The sequence below is a fragment of the Hippoglossus stenolepis genome, chromosome 17, assembly GCF_022539355.2.
Source record: "Hippoglossus stenolepis isolate QCI-W04-F060 chromosome 17, HSTE1.2, whole genome shotgun sequence".
NCBI classification, from domain to species: Eukaryota; Metazoa; Chordata; class Actinopteri; order Pleuronectiformes; family Pleuronectidae; genus Hippoglossus; species Hippoglossus stenolepis.
Window position 1 is genome coordinate 3,548,222 of NC_061499.1, and position 22,506 is coordinate 3,570,727.

The 22,506-nt window shown below is 40.9% G+C and overlaps 2 protein-coding genes, 1 long non-coding RNA gene and 4 pseudogenes across 3 annotated transcripts in view; 3 read left to right on the forward strand and 4 right to left on the reverse strand.

The window, feature by feature from the left end:
• The window catches only part of LOC118124614, a 478,051-nt pseudogene that overhangs the window by 225,879 nt on the left and 229,666 nt on the right, over nucleotides 1-22,506 (reverse strand).
• LOC124851132 (major histocompatibility complex class I-related gene protein-like) overlaps nucleotides 1-22,506 on the forward strand; it is a 208,199-nt gene that overhangs the window by 152,339 nt on the left and 33,354 nt on the right. The window lies entirely within an intron of this gene.
• The window catches only part of LOC118124654, a 247,630-nt pseudogene that overhangs the window by 124,295 nt on the left and 100,829 nt on the right, over nucleotides 1-22,506 (forward strand).
• Nucleotides 1-22,506, forward strand: part of LOC118124626 (major histocompatibility complex class I-related gene protein) — a 106,058-nt gene that overhangs the window by 81,756 nt on the left and 1,796 nt on the right.
• Nucleotides 1-22,506, reverse strand: part of LOC118124619 — a 268,444-nt pseudogene that overhangs the window by 57,213 nt on the left and 188,725 nt on the right.
• Nucleotides 7,694-8,212, reverse strand: LOC124855025. The gene is made up of 2 exons (XR_007034961.1): nucleotides 8,155-8,212; nucleotides 7,694-7,832 (listed from the first exon to the last, which is right to left on the reverse strand). It is a non-coding gene; the product is annotated as an uncharacterized LOC124855025 (long non-coding RNA).
• LOC124855024 lies at nucleotides 10,180-18,201 on the reverse strand (annotated as a pseudogene).

A 22,506-nucleotide genomic window follows, 5' to 3' on the forward strand; every position in this document is an offset into this window, starting at 1 on the left:
GCTAAAATGGGTCCATTTTACCGCCCGTTCCCAAAACCTCACTAATTATATAGTCTGCAGTCAGCCCCGCCCACCTAACCACCACCCCGCCCCTACTGATAGACTCCGATCGACCGGTTTGATTGCATGTATGGCTTACAGAAGCAGTCCACCAACTGTTCTACTCTCAGTCATCTCTTTCCCGGCGCCAAACAACACGCTGCCCCCATATTTACTCCAGTAAAGAGGAAACACGTGTCTGACAAACAAGGTAACTCATCTCACAGAGAGGTGGGTTCGATACTGGCCCTCCTGGTGTTCTAGAAACATCAACGTTACACTGGCACAACGCCACACAGCTGGATGGGCCCGCAGACCTCTTCTGTACTGTGGAGGAAAACGCTTGAGGAACCGCCTTCCTTCAAACTGAAAGGGTTCCTGCACACTGTTCAATTGGCCATGCCCCTGACTATCCTCTTCCCGCCCAGGACAACCCACTCAGCACCGCGACGAAGAACAACGATTTTGACTTAAATAGGACTCACCCACATACATAGACGCCATAGGGATTCCTTTGGGGTGATCAGACTAATATAAATTAGCGGATCAAATTGCAGCGGATTTGAGTCTATCTGATATACAGTGCCTTGCATAGTATTCACCCCTTTGACTTTTTCCCATTATGTACTGTTACTAACTGGAATTCAAATAGACTTAAATAAACTTTTTCCCGCTTGATCAACAAAACATGCATAGTAATTTGAGGTGCAAAATAAATTTTATTGTGACACAAACAATAATGAGAACAAAAAGTTGACATCTGCGGTGCATAAGTATTCACCCCTGTGTCAATACTTGTAGAACCCCTTCGCTGCAATTACAGCTGCAAGTCTTTGGGGTATGTCTCTACCAGCTTTGTACATCTAGAGATGGAAAGGTTTGTCCATTCTTCTTGCAAAAAGATGAAGTCAGTCAGATTGATGGAGACCACTCAGAAACTGAATCTTCAAGTCTTCCATAGATTCTCTATTGGATTGAGGTCTGGCTTTGACTGGGCCATTTTAAGACATTAACATTCTTGTAATCCAAACCATTCCTTTGTAGCTCTGGCTGTATGTTTAGGGTCATTGTCCTGCTGGAAGATGAACCTCCGCCCAGTCTCAAGTCTTTGCAGACTGCATCAGATTTTCTTCAAGGATTTCCCTGTATTTGGCTCCATCCATCTTCCTCTATTCTGACCAGTTTACCTGTACCTGCTGAAGAGAAGCATCCCACAGCATGATGCTACCACCACCATGTTTCACTGTTGGGATGGTGTGCTCAGGGTGATGGGCAGGTTGGGTTTTCGCCACACATAGCGTTTTGCATTGAGGCAAAAAGTTCAATTTTGGTCTCATCTGACCAGAGCACCTTCTTCCACATGTTTGCTGTGTCTCCCACATGGCTTCGGCAAACTCAAACGGGATTTTTTATGGATCCCTTCAACAATGGCTTCTTCTTGCCACTCTTCCATAAAGGCCAGATTTGTGGAGTAGACGACTAATAGTTGTCCTGTGGACAGATTCTCCACCTCAGCTGTGATCTCTGCAACTCCTCCAGAGTAACCATGGGCCTCTGGTTGCTTCTCTGATTAATTTTTCCTTGTCCGACTCTTCAGTTTGGGTGACGGTCCTCTTGGTAGGTTTGCGGTTGTGCCATATTCTTTCCATTTTCTTATGATGGATTTTATGGTGCTCAGAGAGATGTTCAAAGCTCTGGATATTTTTATAACCTAACCCTGCTTCATATTTCTCCACAACTTTATCCCTGACCTGTTTGGTGAGCTCCTTGGTCTTCATGATGCTGTTTGTTCAGTAATGATCTCCAACAAACCTGAGTCCGTCACAGAACAGGTGTATTTATACTGAGATTAAATTGCAGACAGGTGGACCCTATTACTAATTATGTGACTTGCAAATGTGACTCAGAATGCAATTGGTCGCACCAGATCTTTGTTAGGTTTCAAGTAAAGGGGTGAATACATGCACTCAACACTTTTCAGATTTTTATTTGTAAATAATTGTGAAATCCATGTAATATTTCCCACCTTCCAAATGATGCACTATTTTGTGTTGTCCATTACATAAACTCACGATGAAATAAATTTTAATCTGTGGTTATACCATGACAAAATGAAAAGTCCAAAGGGGGTGAATACTTATGCAAGGCACTGTAGGACCCCAACAAAACGGGATCGATTAACTTACGCCCATTAATCTCCAACGACCAACTCTTAATCGAGACGCCTATAACAGCCTATCCAACAGCTCGCCCCTTTACTTCCTTAGCAGGTCACACAGGAACCGAATGGCCCAGAAACTCCTACTGGCAGAAGCAAGGGTGGTGTGCAATACTATGGATAGGAAGTCCTTTGTTGTAAAACTATCCCAATACAGCCCTGATGGCTCGGGCACCAGGGCGTCTCCCGTCATACCATGACACAAAACATGGCCGCAGACTCTGGAATTAACAACCCCTAGATAATTGGCTGGATGAACACTGCATTCCAAAATGGAAAGGGCTGATTGCAGCATCCCGCCTCCTCTCCCTAGCTATCTTTTCACTGATCCTAGTCACCCGTGGCTGCAGGCTGCATCCCTGCTTTTAGGACCTGCCCAACAGACTCATCACGGCCTGACCAAAGGAACATACATGCCCCATCCCCAACCCTATCATTAAAGCTGCCTTTGCTGGAGTGACATGATGATGATGATGAGTTTGGCATTGATGATGGAGGTTAGGAGTCAGGATGATCCCAGTAATTGTCGCACCCATGAAATGGGTGTGAAAGAGGATTTGTTAGATTTTTGTAATAATATAACAGACACTATAGCCCCCAAAAGGATTGATTTTACTTAAGAACAGTTGTACCTTTTAACAGAAAGAATTTATGTTTGCTATGTTAGGACTTTGTAACCGTGCACAATACACTTGTACTTTAAACACACACATAAACCTATATATATTACAGTATTCCTTTAGCTTATATTCAACATCACACATACATAAATACACTGTGCCCATTAAGACACTGTGACATGCCTTGAAAGAAATCAAAAAGCTGCCCAGCTTCTGAAGGCCAGATAGGAAAGGCGTTGTCTTGTCTGATAAATACGCATGTTACACACACAGAACATAAAGACGATAAACAAAACACAATGTTTCACACTCCAATGAACAAAAAACACTGTGTCTGCAAAACTACTGAAGACTCACAAAGCTTCAGCCGGATAAAGGCTTTTTTCTTAATACAAAAACTTAACACTGTCAGAATGTGAAGATTTGTCCAGCTACTATCAAAGGAGTGACGAACCTGGGAGGGTCCTCATCATTGGTGGATTCAGTTCCAAGATGCTGGGACCACGCCTTCAACCTACTATTATAAATATTGAACTAGACATCCGCCTGCACACTTGGCCACCTTTAGCCACTGACTAAAAGCTGAGGCTGTGCATTGAGTGCCCATAGCTATGCTGTACCTTTTTCATTGCTTCTAAATAAATACTTTTTGAACTAAGACCGACCCTTCTCATACCTAAGGACAAAAGAACACGACAAGGTGTGTGTGTGTACTAATGTGTGAGTGCGTTTGTTTGAGCGTGCGTGTGATTGTGTGTTTTGGTGTGTGAGTGTAATTGTGTGTGTGTTTCTGTGTGAGAGAGAGAGCGTGTATGTGTGTGTGTTGTGTTATTATTAGAGAGTGAAATGTAAACAAACCTCCAGTTTGGTTGAAGTGTTCCTTTAAGATGTCCAAGTCGTTTTTGAAGGACTGCTGTGAACTAAAAAGGTTCCCAGTCTCACTCTCCCAGTACTCTGCATCAGTTGCGTTTAACATCCAGTCCTGTCTGGGTTCTGCTTTCTTTGTTTTGCTGTCATAGTATTCGATCTGAACGTCATCAACCAAACCAACAGTCACAAACTCTGGAAGGTTTGAGACTTCAGAGGACCCAGTGTAGAAATACTTCAGAGAGTGAATCCCTGCAAGAAACAGTTCAAGTCATGACTTTAGTTTTCAGACTGTTTTATAAATCACTCAGAGTCAGCAAGACATGGCTCATTCAAGACAACTTCAGCTGTTGTGAGGTAAACAAACACAAAAACACATTCATAGATAAAACGTCTGCTCCAGAGTCCAGACTCTCTTTACTTTGAATATTCTGCTTCGTCTTAAAAATAGATTCAATCTAATGACTCAAATGTTTCATATTAGAAAATAATATTTTCTCCTGCAGAATATTTAATGTGAAGTGAAAACTACTTCAATTTCCAGTTACTCTATGAGACTAACAATATATATTCATCCATATATACACATATACATTTATACTGGACCCAGTTAACAAAACAAAGTGGGACATTGTTACAGGAAGGGCTTGACTATTTTTTAAATGTATCGACTCAGAAATATTTGACAACAATAACAATATGACAACATGTTCATTAGGTTGTGTGGTGGCAATTTCTCTTTAATCATACACAATTATAACATTGTCTCTCGGTGAGTTCAATTCTAACACCTGCAGGTGGGCTCACCCCACACAGCCACCTAGTGTAACGTGTATGGAATGAGCACAGAGCATAGGAGAATCACTACAATTATACAATCAGAAGCCCCTCCCTGCGAGGAAGAAGAAGTTCCTCATCTTCACTGTCTGTCCAGGGTGGGTAGACATCCTGTCTCCACCTCTGTCCCAAACCCCTGGTGTGACTTCTTTCATGTTCCATCTGTCCCAGAGATCCCTTATCTTCATTTACAAGACAAAAGACCCCCTTCCTGTATACACGTAAGAAATCCCTGCACCCATCTACTCAGACACACTGAGTGACTCCTGCCGTGACCATTTGCCCAGAGGGGGAAGCCATACCTTAAGCAACACTCGTAAAGTTTAAGTTTAAACCACGAGAACCACATCTGTTCATACATTCTTCTACATACATGTCTGTTCTTATATTAAACATTACACAAATGCAAAATCTGCCAGTACAGTTGTCAACAATATTTCTGATTCAGATCCATCGACTGAAAATAATTCATCTGTATGTTTGGCTCTGATTCCTAAGATGTCAAAGTCAAATACTTATGACAACGACATGTAATTGAGACTTGATGTTTAAATGTTAAACAGAAGCTTCATTATAAATAACTATAAATCAAATAATGCGTCCAAACAGAACTTGAATCAAGAAAATAAACGTATGGTTTTTAAATACATATTTTCAAATGTAAAGATAAATGCACATCTTCTTTGTTTATTCTGTAAAAATACACTTGGTGCATGTGAGCAAACATAAAGGCTGATACCTTCATATCTGTGACAGACTCACATCAAGCAGTCAGGCTTCAGTCAGGCTCATGTTATCACATTAGAAAGTATTAACAGACATCTGTCATGTATTCATCATGGAGGCAGCCTGGCCCTGATTCTTATGTCTCCCTGCTTCTTTTCACTGACATCATTTACATTAGAGATGAATTTGTGTTTTGTGTTAGTAACAATGTGTGTTGATTGTATTGGAGTGAGGAGGTCACATTGATAACAGATCATTAATTAGTAATATCTCATGTCAGTGATGTTACTCACGGTCTTTATCAGACGGAATGATGTTGAACATTGTACCAACAAAGCAGAAGCTGTTTATTCAGCAGGTTCCTGTTACTATGGAAACAGCGCTATCTACTGACTACAATCACAAACCCAAACCTGAGTCGTCACCATATTTGTCAGTTTACACAGTTTAGACAATAACTGAGGTGTTTGAGGCGTCAGAGATGAATCATAAATAATTAAAATGATGTCAAAATATATATATTTACATAAATAACAGTCTTGATTCATATCAACAGACTGAACCTGCTATTTTGTTCACAATCCTTTATGAACAACATGAAACATGAGACACGTCATGAATAACTAAGTCTGGAAATAATAAAGTAGAAACGTGACTTTAACTCACGTGCCGTCGCGCTGTGTGCTCCTGCCAGTAGAAGCAGGACAGTACAGTGAACATGGTGAGCGGTGTGTGTCTTCTTTGCTGGGCTGAAGGTAGATGGGAGCTCTTTTCTTCCCAGAGAGACGGACTGTGGAGAAAAGAGACGGAAAATCAAGGAGACGAGGACAAACTGTGAGGCGGGGACATCCTCTGAGCCAATGGGAAATTAGGATCAGCCTCCACGTCACTTAAAACTGGGTGAAAAGAAAAGTGAAAGTAAAGATCTGCTCGTGACGATGTGTTTGTGTAGAATAAAGACCAGAGGTTAACACCCACAGGATCATTCATGGTTATGACATGTGGTTATCGGCTGTATGAACAATCAGTTTTGGTCCAGATTTGACAATCATTTTGTCATGTAAAATGTCTTTGTCAGTTTCCCTGTTGAGAGTCACAGGTTTGACCAAGCTTTTTCCTTGCTGTTTTACAGGTCAAATCCACATTAGTTTATTCTCTGGGGACAATAATGAACATTTGTACTTTTTGACAGATGTGTGTTGAACTTTTCTACACGTTGAATCACAAAGAGGCAGAAATCCCAGAGAAGATCAGAGACTTTATTAAAAACAGAAGTACAAAGGAATGAAACAGCAAAGCAGCTTAATGTAACATTTATTTATAAAACCCAACAAGAAATTGAGCCTCAACGCTCAGTTTCTAGCACTGTAAAAATGAAAACTTGAAATTGTGTAACTGCGATTTCTAAATATAATCAACAGAGATTATTTAATGGATTTGTAACGTATTTGTTTCAACTAACTTTACTATTAAATTTGTAAAGTTGTTGAAGTTATGTTGGCAAAACACAAATGGTATCGCTTTGTGATATGACACGTCTCATGTCTCACCAGGGGAAACGTGACCTAACGTCATGAAGGTGAGTGTTTAGGTTGAATACAGGACAGAAATTCTGGTTCTGCAGCTGCATATTTTGGCAGCTGTGGCTCAGGAGGTAGACCGGATCGTCCACTAACCATCGCTTCGTGGACAATGTGTGTGATTGACGTGTGACAGAAAAAACACGTATGAGTGAGTGAATGTGATTGGAGTGAGTACGGTAAAGTGTCTGAGTGGTCAACAAGACAATATCAATGTATTCAAATGTTCATATGGGAGAACGCCACTGCTCAGGTGATCAACTTCACGCCTGCATGTGGAATAAAACTGCTTGAATCCTCTGGAGCCTGACGAGCGGGGACACTAGAACTCGCAGCTTTGAGAAAATGTGAAGTTTTTAAACTTACGAAAGATAAGTTCAGTAATTTTGCGCTGTTCGAACCTTTTCATTTTTTCTGTGTAAATGTTAACAAGGCGAGATTCGTGAGTCACATACCAACAGATTTATGGAATCATGAGACAGATTATATTTCCAGACCCTAAGATGTGGATGTGTTGGTGTCTATATATGTACATTTAGATTTGTATTATTTAAATGATTTTACAAGGATGCCCCAACACCAGGAATATAAAACTGTAACTACGATGATCTTTAAATTAACTGCATGTGAACAGTGTTGTGATACTTTCATTGTTTTTGAAAATGTGTTTTACTTCACTCCAGGTAAAGAAAAAGTAATAATCCTCATTTGATTTACCAATATTTAAACAAACATTTATCAGAGGGAAGATTACATTTCTTATTTTTAACTAAAAGATCAAATTTAATCGACGCCACCATTTATTTTTCATATTTGTCAGTTGTGTTGTTTGTATTTCAATCAATGTCTGACCCTGAATATCAGTTTATGATTTGAGTGATGAATAATCAATGAGTTCCCAGCGTAAGGGGGAGACTGTGGTGACACTGCTTCTCGTCCATAAACCTAAAGAGAGAAAAAATAAATAAAAATGAAATGTTCAGTTCCACAAAGCCAAATTAGAGTTTACTCAGAAAAAATACACTAATCTTAACTTGATAAGCCCTAAATATTGGATTTATTAACATTTGAATTGTTGTGTCACTGCTGATATTTGAGTTTTAATTCAACATTTAATCTGTCCTATTAACGTGAAGGTTTCTGATCTGTGCCTTGCTCTCAGCAGATTGTTTTATTTCTAATTAAAACAGAGAGGTTTTACACATGATCACATATGTTACTTTGCACTTAGTTTGAGGCAGTTTTAAGAACAGATGAAGCAACTCACTGTGTTCAGGAGGACGTCTCACTTGGAGAATTAGGAACCTTGTTCATCTGATCTCAGCGCTGTAAGGCACCTGGATCTTTCCAGCTGTGAGGTCAGAAACACATCGTTAGTCCATCCTCCTCTGAACAGACACTTTTATTACAAACCACCAACACTGCAGGAACAGTCCTGAAAACTCTCTTCAGCACAAAATCAACTCCTATCTAATCTACAGAGGGTTTACTAGAGTCCTGTACTGGGTCCGGTTCCTGTGGGGAGCCTCGTATCCACGAAATAAATATGGGCAGTAGTGCAGATAAGGTCTGAGTGAACATTTAGACATGTTAGTACTTTCAGCTGCTGTGCAAACATGACGCATGTCCTCAAAGCATGTTAGTATAAAAAGAAAACAGAATAGAAATAGAAGTTTTACTTACGAGGTGAGTGTACATTGGGCTGAAATAAAAAGAAAAGCAAATGATTTCAGTTATTACAGTAAAAACACAAACTGGAATTGTGTCATGTTTTTCTCTAGTGGCTTATCCTCCTCAAACCATCGACAACATACTGTCACTTCTTATTGTTTGTGTGCTGGACGCTGTGTGTTTTTATAAACAGTCTGTGGTGCAGAGGGAAGTTAGAAAACTTTGTGTGAACCCTGCAGCTCTTGGAACAGATGTTGGTGTGTGAGGAACTGAAGTTTGTTTCGTGAGGTTTGATCTGAACGAGCATTAATTAGAAAGTCTAAAATCAAAACACCAGAAACATATTGGACAAAGCTTCTGTGTTGGTCTCTCACCTTTCTTCCTGTACACACGATGAGTCCAATGACAGCGCTGGACGACAGCGAGAGCGACCACTGCAGTGATGATGATGATGGTGGTCACGCCGGGTGGGCTTGTTGAGCGGAATAAAAAAATAAAAGCATCACAACCTGAACAGATGAAGCAGGTTGGACGACAAGAACTTCCCTGAACCACAATCTCTGTACTGAGACACAACAAACACATACAGACACTAAACGTGTGAGTTTGTCCTGCTGTTGTTTCTACTTTCAGTTTTCTTCTGTACATAATGACTGTATCTGTGCTATTCACGCTGGTTTGTCCTAAACTTTACTTCCAGTAACTAAATCATTTCATGGACTCATCTTCTACAACAGAGCAGCAGTCGGTCTTACTGCGACTATAATGTTCACATGTTGAAACTGTGACTAATGGAAATAAACACAGACGACACGCCTCCACTTCCTCCCACTTTCCAGAAATGAAGCTAAAATATCCGTGATACGAACGCCGCCATCTTGCACATTTGGACTCTATGTGCAGTAGTGAACGGAGGAATGGAGCCACGGTGACGCAGGTCCTGCCGATACACACATGCTCTGTCAATCATGAGCTGTCAATCATGAGCTGTCAATCATGACATTTCACCCTGTTTTTATAGCATCAATCAGCGACCGAGACGCTTTGGCTTCACTTTTGAGGAGCCGTCATGTCATTCATCTTTATTTACAGTCAATGGCTGAAATGGTTATAAACTGCTCAAGAAATGTCCCTGGGTCAGTCTGCTGTTGCTCGAGGTAAAGCAACGAGAGATTTGTTTGTTTTTTCTAAGCCATTAAATTCTGTAGAATAAAGTTTTCATATCAAACACGATCTCACTCCTGATCCCAGTGTGTTCAGGAAAGGCCTACATCTGACCAATGATAAATCAGTCTGGCTCTAGTTGAGACCCGCAGAAACACTTCATGGAATAAAATCATACAATCATACAAGTCAATTTAAAACATTTATAAATGGTAAATCTAATTGATCAATGATAATAATAATAGTAATAAAATCCTCAGACACTGTTGCAGACACATAAAAACTAACTTAATTTTTCAGGGTCACATGATGGTGAAGGGGGCACATGCACTGGTTTAACACTGATCTAAATTTATTCATACATTGATGAAAAATCCTCCTGCTACACATCAGCCAACATGACCTGCAGGACTGTTACTGTAGATGAAATGTGAGTTTCTGAAGCGTCATCACTGGTTCAAGTCTCACTTCTGTTGGACTCGACTGAGTCTTTGTCCAGTTTGGTGACGATGGGTCTCCTTCACACCAGAGATCTGGAACAACACAGTCGCATCTCCTCCAGTTCTAGGAGATGGATGAAACCTTCAGGTCAGCGCTCATCTGGAAGGTCCTGTCATGAGTGGGAGGACTCTCTCCGAGGTCCACGTCCTCATGAAGCTCCTCCCCGTCTTTCCTCCAGAACAACATGACTCTGTCGGGAAGAAACCTGTAGCGTGGCAGCTGACTGAGAGGAGGGAGACGGAGGAGAGAAATCCGGGGAAGCTCTGGGGAGGAAAAAGAAAGACAGTTTATGGTTATTATAATGTATTGCAAAGTAATAACATCATTCCTGTTTGATTCCATTTATTTAGCATTAGTCATGTCTGTTAATATACGAGACAAGTGAACAAACTGAGATGGAGTGAGAGACAGAGGTTGAAGTGATGCAAAGACACTGGGGTGGACGGTATATGACGTAAAAGTAATATCACAGTATTTATTGACAGGTTTTATATCACAATATTTATGAAGTAACTTCCCAGGTGGACAGGTCCTGATCACTTGATTACGTTGGTATTTTTGTTAAGGTGCAAAGTGAGTGCAGGTCGGTCGGGCAGTGAGGAGGGAGGACACTCCGGCTGGGTCTCAATTCAGGGGCGGCATCCTTCAGAGGACCCGGTCTAATCCATTCATCAGTGACTCCAAGTGAACTGTGCCAGATGTAATGAAGTTCCCAAGGCAGTCCTATTATGTCACATCCACAGTAACATGAGGTCACAGGACCTTGACCTTTGACCTCCAGGCACCAAAATCTAATCAAAAACCAATCAATCTTGAGTCCATGTGAAAGTCGGTACCAAATCTGAAGCTGATCTTACGTATACTGAATGTTAAAAACATAAAACATACTTTGTGTGGCTACCGTGACCCCGACCTTTGGACCTTTGGCTACTAAATCATGAGTTAACTTCTGAGTCAAAGTGAATGTTTGCACCAAATTTGGAGGAGTACTTCTCAAAGCATTCTGGAGATAATCGCTCAGAGCAATGAGACGGATGGATTGACCGGGAGAGCGCGATGCCTGCGGCCACTAGGTGTCACCAGAGCGGAGGCATGAAAAGAAAGAGCAGAGAGAGAGAGAGAGAGGAGAGAGAGAGAGAGAGAGAGAGAGAGAGAGAGAGAGAGAGAGAGAGAGAGATGATAACAGACAGTGAGCAGACTGAGTCCTAGCTTCTGTTTAGTTTCTCTCAAGCCATGCCACAGAGAAAGAAAGAGGGCCATTGCTGATGGAGGTTCTGTGATGTCACCTGTTCTCAGCAGAGAGCTCCTCCCCAGCTCCAGGAACTTCTTCAGCGAGGAAGGACACTCCTCCTGGAGGAGGAAGTTCTTAAGATATGCGAGTTCAGCCTTATCCTGATCCCACTTCAGTTTGCTGATGACAATTTCAAAAGCTGGATGATCCACGTCTCTGTCTCCATGTCCAATGATATGAAGTCTTCTCCATTATAACCATGCTGATTAAAACCTTTAACTTCTCCAGTCTCATCATCATATTCACATCCAGTCATCTGCTGGTAAATGTGAACACCTGAGAGAGAGACAGAGATCTGAGCTGTTATTATCACGTCTTCACCACACACACACAGAGAGAGACACACACAGAGACACACACACACACACACACACACACACACACACACACACACACACACACACACACACACACACACACACACACACACACACACACACACACACACACACACACAGAGACACACACACAGAGACACAGAGACACACACACACTCTCACAGTCTGTGTGTGTGCGTGCGTTTATGTGTGATTGTGTGTGTGTGTGTATATGTGTGCGAGTGTGTGTGTGCGTTTTTGTGTGAGTGCGTGTTAATGTGTGAGTGCGTTTGTGTGAGCGTGCGTGTGATTGTGTTTTGGTGTGTGAGTGTAATTGTTGTTGGGCCATGGTTCTTTGTGTGAAACCACACTTCGGCCTACTTGTGCCATCAAAGCCTGAAGCTGCATGTTCCTCCAAGACTCAGTCTCCCAGGGGCCATCAGAGGTCAGAGCAAGGAACTCAGTCACCCAGGGGGCATCAGAGGTGTGAAACCCCCCCCCAGGAACACAGGTTTCAACTCCCATTGGTCACTCTGGACCCCATGACCTGTGAGGTCACCGGGCCAATATAAGCCAGGTTCTCCAACGCTTCACTCTCTTTCTAAACTCCCTCCAAGGAGAGAAGGCGGTCGAGCCTCTTCTGCCTCTTCCTACAATCCTTCTACAGGAGGGAAGGCTGTGAGCCTTCTCCAGCTCACATCTTCTCTCTCCCATCTCAACTCTTTCGAGAGGAGCACAAAGGTGCAGCTTCCAGCCCATCTCACAAAGTGGAACCTTCTGCCCCAAGTCTCACAGAACACTCCTGGGCACCCGATCCATTGCAACTTGTAATCAATCTGGAATCCAGGAAACAGCAAGAGACATAAACTGCACAGCAATTTATTCTTCTCACGACTGTAACACAACTGGCTCACATTATACCAGATGAGTAAGACTAGGTTTTACCATTGTGAGGTTTATAGTTTATTTATAGTGTTGTGATATTTTGGGTACAAGTTGAGAAAGTAATGTTAGTCTGTTATGCTCTTCACAGTCTTTCATTGCATCCAATCTGGTAACTTTCTCTAATTTGGCACACACACAGACACACACACACACAGACACACACACACACACAGACACACGCATAACTCTTCACCTCATTATCTCTACAGGTCGTAAACATTCCAATAGGTGGGGGACGGGTGTTATCTGTTTGGCCAGCAGCCATTTTGAAAGCACGCTGACTCACACAGACACACACACATGTATACACACATACCTATCTTTGTTTAGCAATTAGACCGTTAGTACTGTTTTTATACTTTATTATATTCATAATAAATGCTTTTCTCTTTCTTACAAAAGTTTTTTCATTAATGTTGCATAAGTGAATTTCGCCAACCTCTACACTGTCAAGAACCCCATATCCTTCAACTTAGCTAACTATCTATATGGTAATTTTGGTTATAGTTATTAATTTAATCAGAGTTCCAAATTTGTAGTTAGAACCTTAACCAATGAGACTTAATCAATAAATTGGCTATCTTTTCCCTTCCTTTGAAGGGTGGTGCCCCGAGGTAACTTGAATCAATTAAAGTTATTATTTAATATTAATAATAAAATATTAATATTTAATATTTTATTTTGATAACCAAATTTATTGAATGCCGAAAGGCACACCATTTTATGGTATCACGTTTGATGCATTATGGCACAACATTTAGTGTGTGTGATTGTGGGTGCGTGTTTATGTGTGTGTGTGTATGTGTGTGAGAGTGTGTGTATGTTGTGTTATTATTAGAGAGTGAAATGTAAACAAACCTCCAGTTTGGTTGAAGCGTTCCTTTAAGATTTCGATGTAGTATTTGAAGTCCTGCTGGTGACCCAAAGCAAGCTGAGTGTGACTCTCCCAGTACTGTGAATCAGTTGCGTTTAACATCCAGTCCTGTTTGGGTTCTGCTTTCTTTGTGTTGCTGTCATACTGACCTAGCTGAACTTCATCAACCAAACACACAGCCACAAATTCTGGAAGGTTTTGGACTTGAGAGGACGAAGTGAGGAAATACTTCAGAGAGTGAATCCCTGCAAGAAACAGTTCAAGTCATGACTTTAGTTTTCAGACTGTTTTATAAATCACTCAGAGTCAAGAAGACATGAAGCACATTCAAGACAACTTCAGCAGTTGTGAGGTAAACAAACACAAAAACACATTCATAGATAAAACGTCTGCTCCAGAGTCCAGACTCTTTTACTTTGAATATTCTGCTACGCCTTAAAAATGGATTCAATCTAACGACTAAATGTTTAATAGAAAATAATATTTTCTACTGCAGAATATTTAATGTGAAGTGAAACTACTTCAATTTCCAGTTACTCGATGAGACTTTTATTCTAAAGTCCTTAAATAGTTGGTTTCTCTCTCTTGTATATCAATATATTTATCCATATATACACATATACATTTATACTGGACCCAGTGAACAAAACAAAAGTGGGACATTATTACAGGAAGGACTATTTTTTAAAATGTATAGACTCAGAAAACATTTGACAACACAATAATATGACAACATGTTCATTAGGTTGTCAACAACATTTGATTCAGATCCATCGACTGAAGATAATTCATCTGTATGTTTGGCTCTGATTCCTAAGATGTCAAAGTCAAATACTTGTGACAAAGACACATGTAATTGAGACTTGACGTTTAAATGTTAAAAACAGAAATGGGCTATAAATAACTATAAATCTGATAATGCGTCCAAACAGAACTTGAATTAAGAAATAAACGTATGGTTTTTGAATACATTTTTAAATGTAAAGATAAATGCACATCTTCTTTTGTTTATTCTGTAAAATACACGGTGCATGTGTGCAACATAAAGGCTGATACCTTCATATCTGTGACAGACTCACATCAAGCAGTCCTGCTTCAGTGCAGATGTTATCACATTAGAAAGTATTAACAGACATCTGTCATGTATTCATCATGGAGGCAGCCTCGTCCTCTGATTCTTTGTCTCCTGCTTCTTTTCACTGACATCATTTACATTAGAGATGAATTTGTGTTTTGTGTTAGTAACAATGTGTGTTGATTGTATTGGAGGAGGAGGTCACATTGATAACAGATCATTAATTAGTAATATCTCATGTCAGTGATGTTACTCACGGTCTTTATCAGCCTAAATGATGTTGAACATTGTACTGAACAAAGCAGGAAGCTGTTTGTCCTCAGCAGTTTCCTGTTACTATGGAAACAGCTGATCTACTGACTACAATAAGAAACCCAAACCTGAGTCGTCGCCATATTTGTCAGTCACATAGTTTAGACTGTGGGGTGTCCAAATTACGGCCCATGGGCCAACCGCGGCCCATCCATTTTTAATTAAATGGATCAAAGTCTGAAAATATAATGGACTGTTGGCCCACTGTATTGCACTTAGTTTAAACACTAGGTGGCACTCATTGTCTTGAACAAGGCAGCCTCCAACAAAGCAAAGCAATCAAGAAAGAATTTGTCAGGTCACTTACAGAAATGCTGGAACCGAAGAGATGCAAGATTGCAAGCTTGTAGTGCAGAAAATTTCAGACTGTGGAAAAATGCATTTTTCATAGAAACCAAGGGGAAGTGTGTGTTTGTTTGATTTGCAATGAGAGTGTTGCCGTGATGAAAGAGTACAATGTACGACGGCATTATGAAACGCAACATCAGACCTTCACTGCCCTACACTGGCGCCGAGCGAAAGAGAAGGTAAAGCAATGGCAGCTAGCTCAGTTAACGCAGCAACAGTTTTTTTTTCCTAACAAAGCTCAAGAAAATGCAACAACAGGCCAGTTATGAAGTAGCTCAACTTCATTGCCCTAATGGAAACCTTTCTCAGACGGTGACTTCATCAAACAGTGCCTCACTAAACGGGAATAATGTGCCCGGAGAAATGCAGGATTTCAAATACCGTTAGTATGTCCAGAAATACGGGTTAAAGGCGAATTGAAGACTAATGCTAACTTAAAACAGCAAGTGTCAGATAAAGCTTGTGCTTTCGATTTTTACTCGATTGCATGTGATGAGAGCACAGATGCCACAGACACTGCACAGCTGTTAATTTTTTTGCGGGGAGTTGATGATAATTTTTGCATTACGGAGGAACTGCTTGATCTTCGGAGTCTAAAGGGGACAAGCTGTGTGGAATTACAACGGATGGGGCTCCAGCAATGACAGGCGAGCGCAAAGGAATGGCCTCTATGGTGAGTGCCAAGGTGCGGGAGAGCGGAGGTGAGGCTGTCAAAATGCACTGTATCATCCACCAAGAAAAGCTCCCTCTGTGCCAAGACAATCCAGCTTGGCTGGCGGATGAACACAGTTGTAAAACTGTCAACATAATTCGGCACGAGGGCTTTACCATGTGTGAGAATTCAGCCTTCCTCTGATGTCGTATGCTGAATACGTGACCTACTCTACCATTCTGAAGTGCGCTGCCCAGTCGCGGTCTTGCTGCAGCGGTTTTATTCCCTGGAGATCAAATATCGACAAGTTTTTGAAAGAAAAGGGCAGACCTCTCCATGAGATCATAGATCCTTTATGGTTGGCAGACCTGGCTTTAGTTGATCTCACTGATCATCTCAACACCCCGAACAAGAGACTACATAAGCCCAATTATCAATAAATTCAATCAATTAAAGTTGATGACAATTTTTAAATAAACTAGTTGATGTGTTAATGCTTCCCAATAATTTATTTGTGTAATAAGCTTGAAAATATCCACATCCCCTATTTCTCTTCTTGTCTCTCCTTCTATACAGGACAATGAAGGGGGATCAGCACCCAAGAACTAATCTGAGGCTGTCACTGAGAGAATGACCTGCCAACCTTTTTGTAAAAATAAAATGAAAATCTACCAATGGAGAGCTACATGAGGCTTTTTTCTTCAAACATGTTCAATTATCAAACGTAATTTACCTGCATTTGATTGATTTTGCCAATATTAGTGCATGAGAGGTGAGGCAGTATACCTCACATCTAGTGAGTGGCCCAGTCCTTCGTATATTTTTCTGTATGTGGCCCTCGGGAAAAAAAGTTTGGACACCCCTGGTTTAGATGAATAACTGAGGTGTTTGAGGCGCTGGGAGATGAATCATAAATAATTTTAATGATGTTAAAATATATATATTTACATCAATAACAGTCTTGATTCATATCAACAGACTGAACCTGTTATTTCTTCACAACTTTTTATAAACCAACATGAAACATGAGACACGTCATGAATAACTAAGTCTGAAATAATAAAGTTCATAATGTGCACAAGACAAGAAACTCTTTGTTTTATCGCTGAGTTTAAACGTTGCTTCGTTTTTCACTGTTTCTTGATTCATCGGAGTCTGTTGGTGTCACAACTTCAGTCAGCTCTTAACATTTTAATTTTCAATGTCTTATCTTATTTTTTGCATGTACTAATTCTCATGTCATTTCAGAATTCAGCCACTCCCCCCTGCTCTGCATCACCTCGTTCCCACGGATCCCATTACCTGCCCCTCCCCCAGACTCACCTGCTTTCCATCAGTCATTAGTCACCCAGTGTATATATACCGGCTCATTTCCTCTGTTCTCTGCCAGATCGTCTAGTGTGTTTTCTCCTAGCTTTCCAGCGGTATCCCGTGGTGTCACTCTCCTTCTTCTGCCTGATCTGCCTAACCTGCCTTTGGACCCTGGATTCCTTTGCCTGCTCCTTATCAGATCTGTTTGATATCTCTGCTCTAACCTGCCTTTGACCCTGGGACTTCCCTTTTGCCTGCTCCCTATCGGATTTGTTTGATATTCTGACTGTCTTCCTGGTTTTTGACCTCTGCCTCGCCCAATAAACCAGAACTCTTGTCTACCCCATAACTGCCTGGGTCGGGCTTCGTTCACGCCTGCCATTTTGCGCACCCTGACAGTTGGACTTTTCGCCTAGAATCGCGGCTATTTCGGGCTCCAGAACCAGCTCGACCGTGTTTCCATCTTAATGATTCTGACCAAAGCGTAAGACATCAAATGACGGTCAGGATCAAAAGAAAGAAAAGTCCCTGTTCAGTTGATCTTTTCAGAAATAGAATATAATCTTTCCTTCTTACATGAGATCGGCGACATCTACTAACATGAATCCTTTAAATCATGTCTTTGAAACGTTATTAAACTTCTCAAATCTGCAAATGAAGGAACCAAACATCAAACATTACATAATAGACCTGAAATCATTTTAGTGTCTTTTAAAACATGGAGCATTTTTCCTTTCACTTCAAATCGACTCAAACACAATAAAATAAAGTAGAAACGTGACTTTAACTCACGTGTCAGTCACAAATGCTGTGCAGAAGCAGGGACAGTACAGTGAACATGGTGAGCGGTGGTGTATTCCTCTTTGCTGGGCTGAAGGTAGATGATTTTTTTCTCCACAGAGAGACTGGACTGTGGAGACAAGAGAGACTAAACCAGGTGAGACGAGACAAACTGTGAGGCGGGGACATCCTCTTGAGCCAATGGGAATTGAGGATCAGCTCACGCCACTCAAATCTGGGGAAAAGGGAAAAGGATAGTAAAAGATCTGCTGTGATGATGTGTTTGTGTAGAATAAAGACCAGATGTTAACACCCACAGGATCATTCATGGTTATGACTTGTGGTTATCAAAGGTATGAACAATCAGCAAAACTGTTTTGGTCCAGATTTGACCCACGGGCCCCTCACATCCCACATCTGGACCACGTGCTGTGGGGAACGATGGCACTTGGGTGGTCGGCCTTTGCCATGTGGGTCACAAGTAAACCCTGGAATTAGTTTCGCCATTGTTTTAAAAGGGTAACTTTAGAATCACATCCATTTTGTTTGGGAAAACAAGGAAACCAGAAGGGCCACATAATTGGCTGAAGTGGCCTACATCCGTATGCTGGGTCTGGTTTGACTGGGTGGAGCAGATGGACTCATCCAGGTGAGTGTGTCTCTCGTGGGTGGGGGTTAACCACCCTTCACAGTTCCGATGTCACTGCTTCCGGGCATATTTCAGTTTTCCCAGGAAGAAGCAAAGCACCGCTCTGATCTGAGTGAGTGTGAGCGAGAGATCAGTGATCTGCTCATGTCTGATAATGAAAACACACTCAATCACAAAGTGGTTTTACACACGACTACAAAACAACTGTGTTAATAATAATGAGACTATTAAAGACAGCAGCAAATCAAACATGAGAATTTACTTGATAATAAAACCACCACAATCATTTTCTTGTCATGTAAAATGTCTTGTCGCTTTCCTGCTGAGAGTCACAGGTTTGACCAAATAGCTTTTTCCTTTGCTGCTCTTTCAGGTCAAATCCACATTAGTTTATTCCTCTGGGACAATAATGAACATTTGAACTTACAGATGTGTTGAACTTTTCTACACGTTGAATCACAAAGAGGCAGAAATCCCAGAGAACATCAGAGACTTTATTAAAAACAGAAGTACAAAAGGAAGGAAACAGCAAAGCAGCTTAATGTAACATTTATTTATAAAAACCCCAACAATAAGAGTATAGTTGAGGCCAACGTTCAGTTTCTACACTGTAAAAAATGAAAACTTGGAAACTGTGTTACTGCGATTTCTAAATATAATCAGAGAATATTTAATGGATTTGTAAACGCATTTGTTTCCAACTAACTTTACTAAGTTAAATTTGTAAAGTTGCTGAAGTTATGTTGGCAAACACAAAATGGTACGTTTGTGATATGACACGCCTCATGTCTCACCAGGGAAACGGACTCCAACGCTATAAAGGTGGAGGTTTAGGTTGAATACATCGGCAGAAATTCTGGGTTCTGCAGCTGCATATTTTGGCGGCTGTGGCTCAGGAGGTAGACCGGATCGTCCACTAACCAGAGGAGCACACAGGTTCGATCCCCAGCTACTCCAGTCCGTACGCCCAAGTGTCCATAAGCAAGAATCAGAATGCTAAACTACCCTGATGCCTGTGGACAAATGTGTGTGATTGACGGTGACAGAAAAAAACAATTGTATGAGTGTAGGGGAGAGTGAATGTGACTGGAGTGAGTACGGTAAAGTGTCTGAGTGGTCAACAAGACGATATCAATGTGTTCAAATGTTCATATGGAGAACATCACTGCTCAGGGTGATCAACTTCACGTCTGCATGTGGAATAAACTGCTTGAATCCTCTGGAGCCTGACGAGCAGGGACACTAGAACTCGCAGCTTTGAGAAAATGTGAAGTTTTTAAACTTACGAAAGATAAGTTCAGTAATTTTGCGCTGTTCGAACCTTTTAATTTTTTCTGTGTAAATGTTAACAAGGCGAGATTCGTGAGTCACATACCAACAGATTTATGGAATCATGAGACAGATTATATTTCCAGACCCTAAGATGGGATGTGTTGGTGTCTATATATGTACATTTAGATTTGTATTATTTAATGACACAAGGATGCCCCCAACACCAGGAATATAAAGCTGTAACTACGATGATCTTTAAATTAACTGCATGTGAACAGTGTTGTGATACTTCATTGTTTTTGAAAAATGTGTTTTACTTTAATTTGCGTGTAAAGAAAAGTAATAATCCTCATTTGATTTACCAACATTTAAAACAAACATTTATCAGGAGGGAAGATTACATTTCTTATTTTTAACTAAAAGATCAAATTTAACGATTTACCATTTATTTTTCATATTTGTCAGTTGTGTTGTTTGTATTTCAATCAATGTCTGACCCGAATATCAGTTTATGATTTGAGTGATGAATAATCAATGAGTCCCCAGCGTAAGGGGGAGACTGTAGACACTGCTTCTCGTCCATAAAACCTAAAGAGAGAAAAAAATAAATAAAAATGAATGTTCAGTTCCACAAAAGCCACGACGATGTATTTACAGTATTGAGACCTAATATTTCCACATCTTCAGTGAAATTAAAGTTTACTCAGAAAAAATACACTAATCTTAAACTGATAAGCCCTAAATATTGGATTTATTAACATTTGAATTGTTGTGTCACTGATGATATTTGGAGTTTTAATTCAACATTTAATCTGTCCTATTAACGTGAAGGTTTCTGATCTGGTGCCTTTGCTCTCAGCAGATTGTTTTATTTCTAATTAAAACAGAGGTTTTACACATGATCACATTATATGTTACTTTGCACTTAGTTTGAGGCAGTTTTGCTTAACAGATGGCTAACTCACGTGTTCAGGAGGACGCCTCACTTGGAGAATTAGGACCTTGTTCACCTGATCTCAGCGGCTGTGGCAACTGGATCTGTTCCAGCTGTGAGGTCAGAAACACATCGTTAGTCCATCCTCCTCTGAACAGACACTTTTATTACAAACCACCAACACTGCAGGGAACAGACCTGAAAACTCTCTTCAGCACAAACTGAACCCTATCTAATCTACAGAGGGTTTACTAGAGTCCTGCACTGGGTCAGGTTCCTGTGGGGAGCCTCGTATCCATTGAAATAAATATGGGCAGTAGTGTAGACAAGGCCTGAGTGAACATTTGTGGCAAATTTGAAGAAATTCCGAGGCACCTGAGATATCACCACAAGATGGGGACGAACGGATGAACAGACTGAAAACATAACGCCTCCTGACTGTCATTGTGTGGACCATACAAAGTGGACCAGCACAAAAGTGGACCAGTGCAAAGTGGACCAAAGAGGTGTTGGGGGTGTTTTATAAAACTGGACATGTTAGTACTTTCAGCTGCTGTGCAAACGTGATGTGATGTCCTCATAAAGCATGTTAGTATAAAAAGAAAACAGAATAGAAGTAGAAGTTCTACTTACCAGGTGAGGGACATTGGGCTGAAATAAAAAGAAAATACAAATGATTTCAGTTATTACAGTAGTTAAACAGATGTTGGTGTGTGAGGAACTGAAGTTTGTTTCGTGAGGTTTGATCTGAACGAGCATTAATTAGAAAGTCTAAAATCAAAACACCAGAAACATATTGGACAAAGCTTCTGTGTTGGTCTCTCACCTTTCTTCCTCCTGTACACAATGAGTCCAATGACAGCGCTGACGACAGCGGTAGAGATGCACTCACTGCAGCGATGATGATGATGGTGGTCACGCCGGGTGGGCTTCTCTCTGTTTTCATCGACTCATCTTCTGCTAACAGAGCAGCAGTCGAGTCTTAACAGTGACTATAATGTCTACATGTTGAAATCATAGACTAATGGAAATAAACACAGACGACACGCTCCACTTCTCCCACTTTCTAGAAATGAAGCAAATATCCCGGATAATTTAACGCCGCCATCTTTCACATTTGACTCTATGCAGTAGTGAACGGAGGAATGGAGCCACGGTAACGAGGTCCCACGATACACATGCTCTGTCAATCATGAGCTGTCAATCATGAGCTGTCAATCATGACATTTCACCCTGTTTTTATAGCATCAATCAGCGACCGAGAGACGCTTTGGCTTCACTTTTGAGGAGTCACATGTCGTCCATCTTTATTTACAGTCAATGGTTGAAGCCGATATAAAACTGCCTGAAGAAATGTCCCTAATGTCTGTTGGTTACTCGAGGTAAAGAACTAGAGATTTGTTTGTTTTTTCTGCTTCATTAGTTCTGTAGAATAAAAGTTTTCATATCAAACATCCACCCTGATCCCAGTGTGTCTGTGAAAGTGTCTACATCTGACCAATGATAAATCAGTCTGGCTCTAG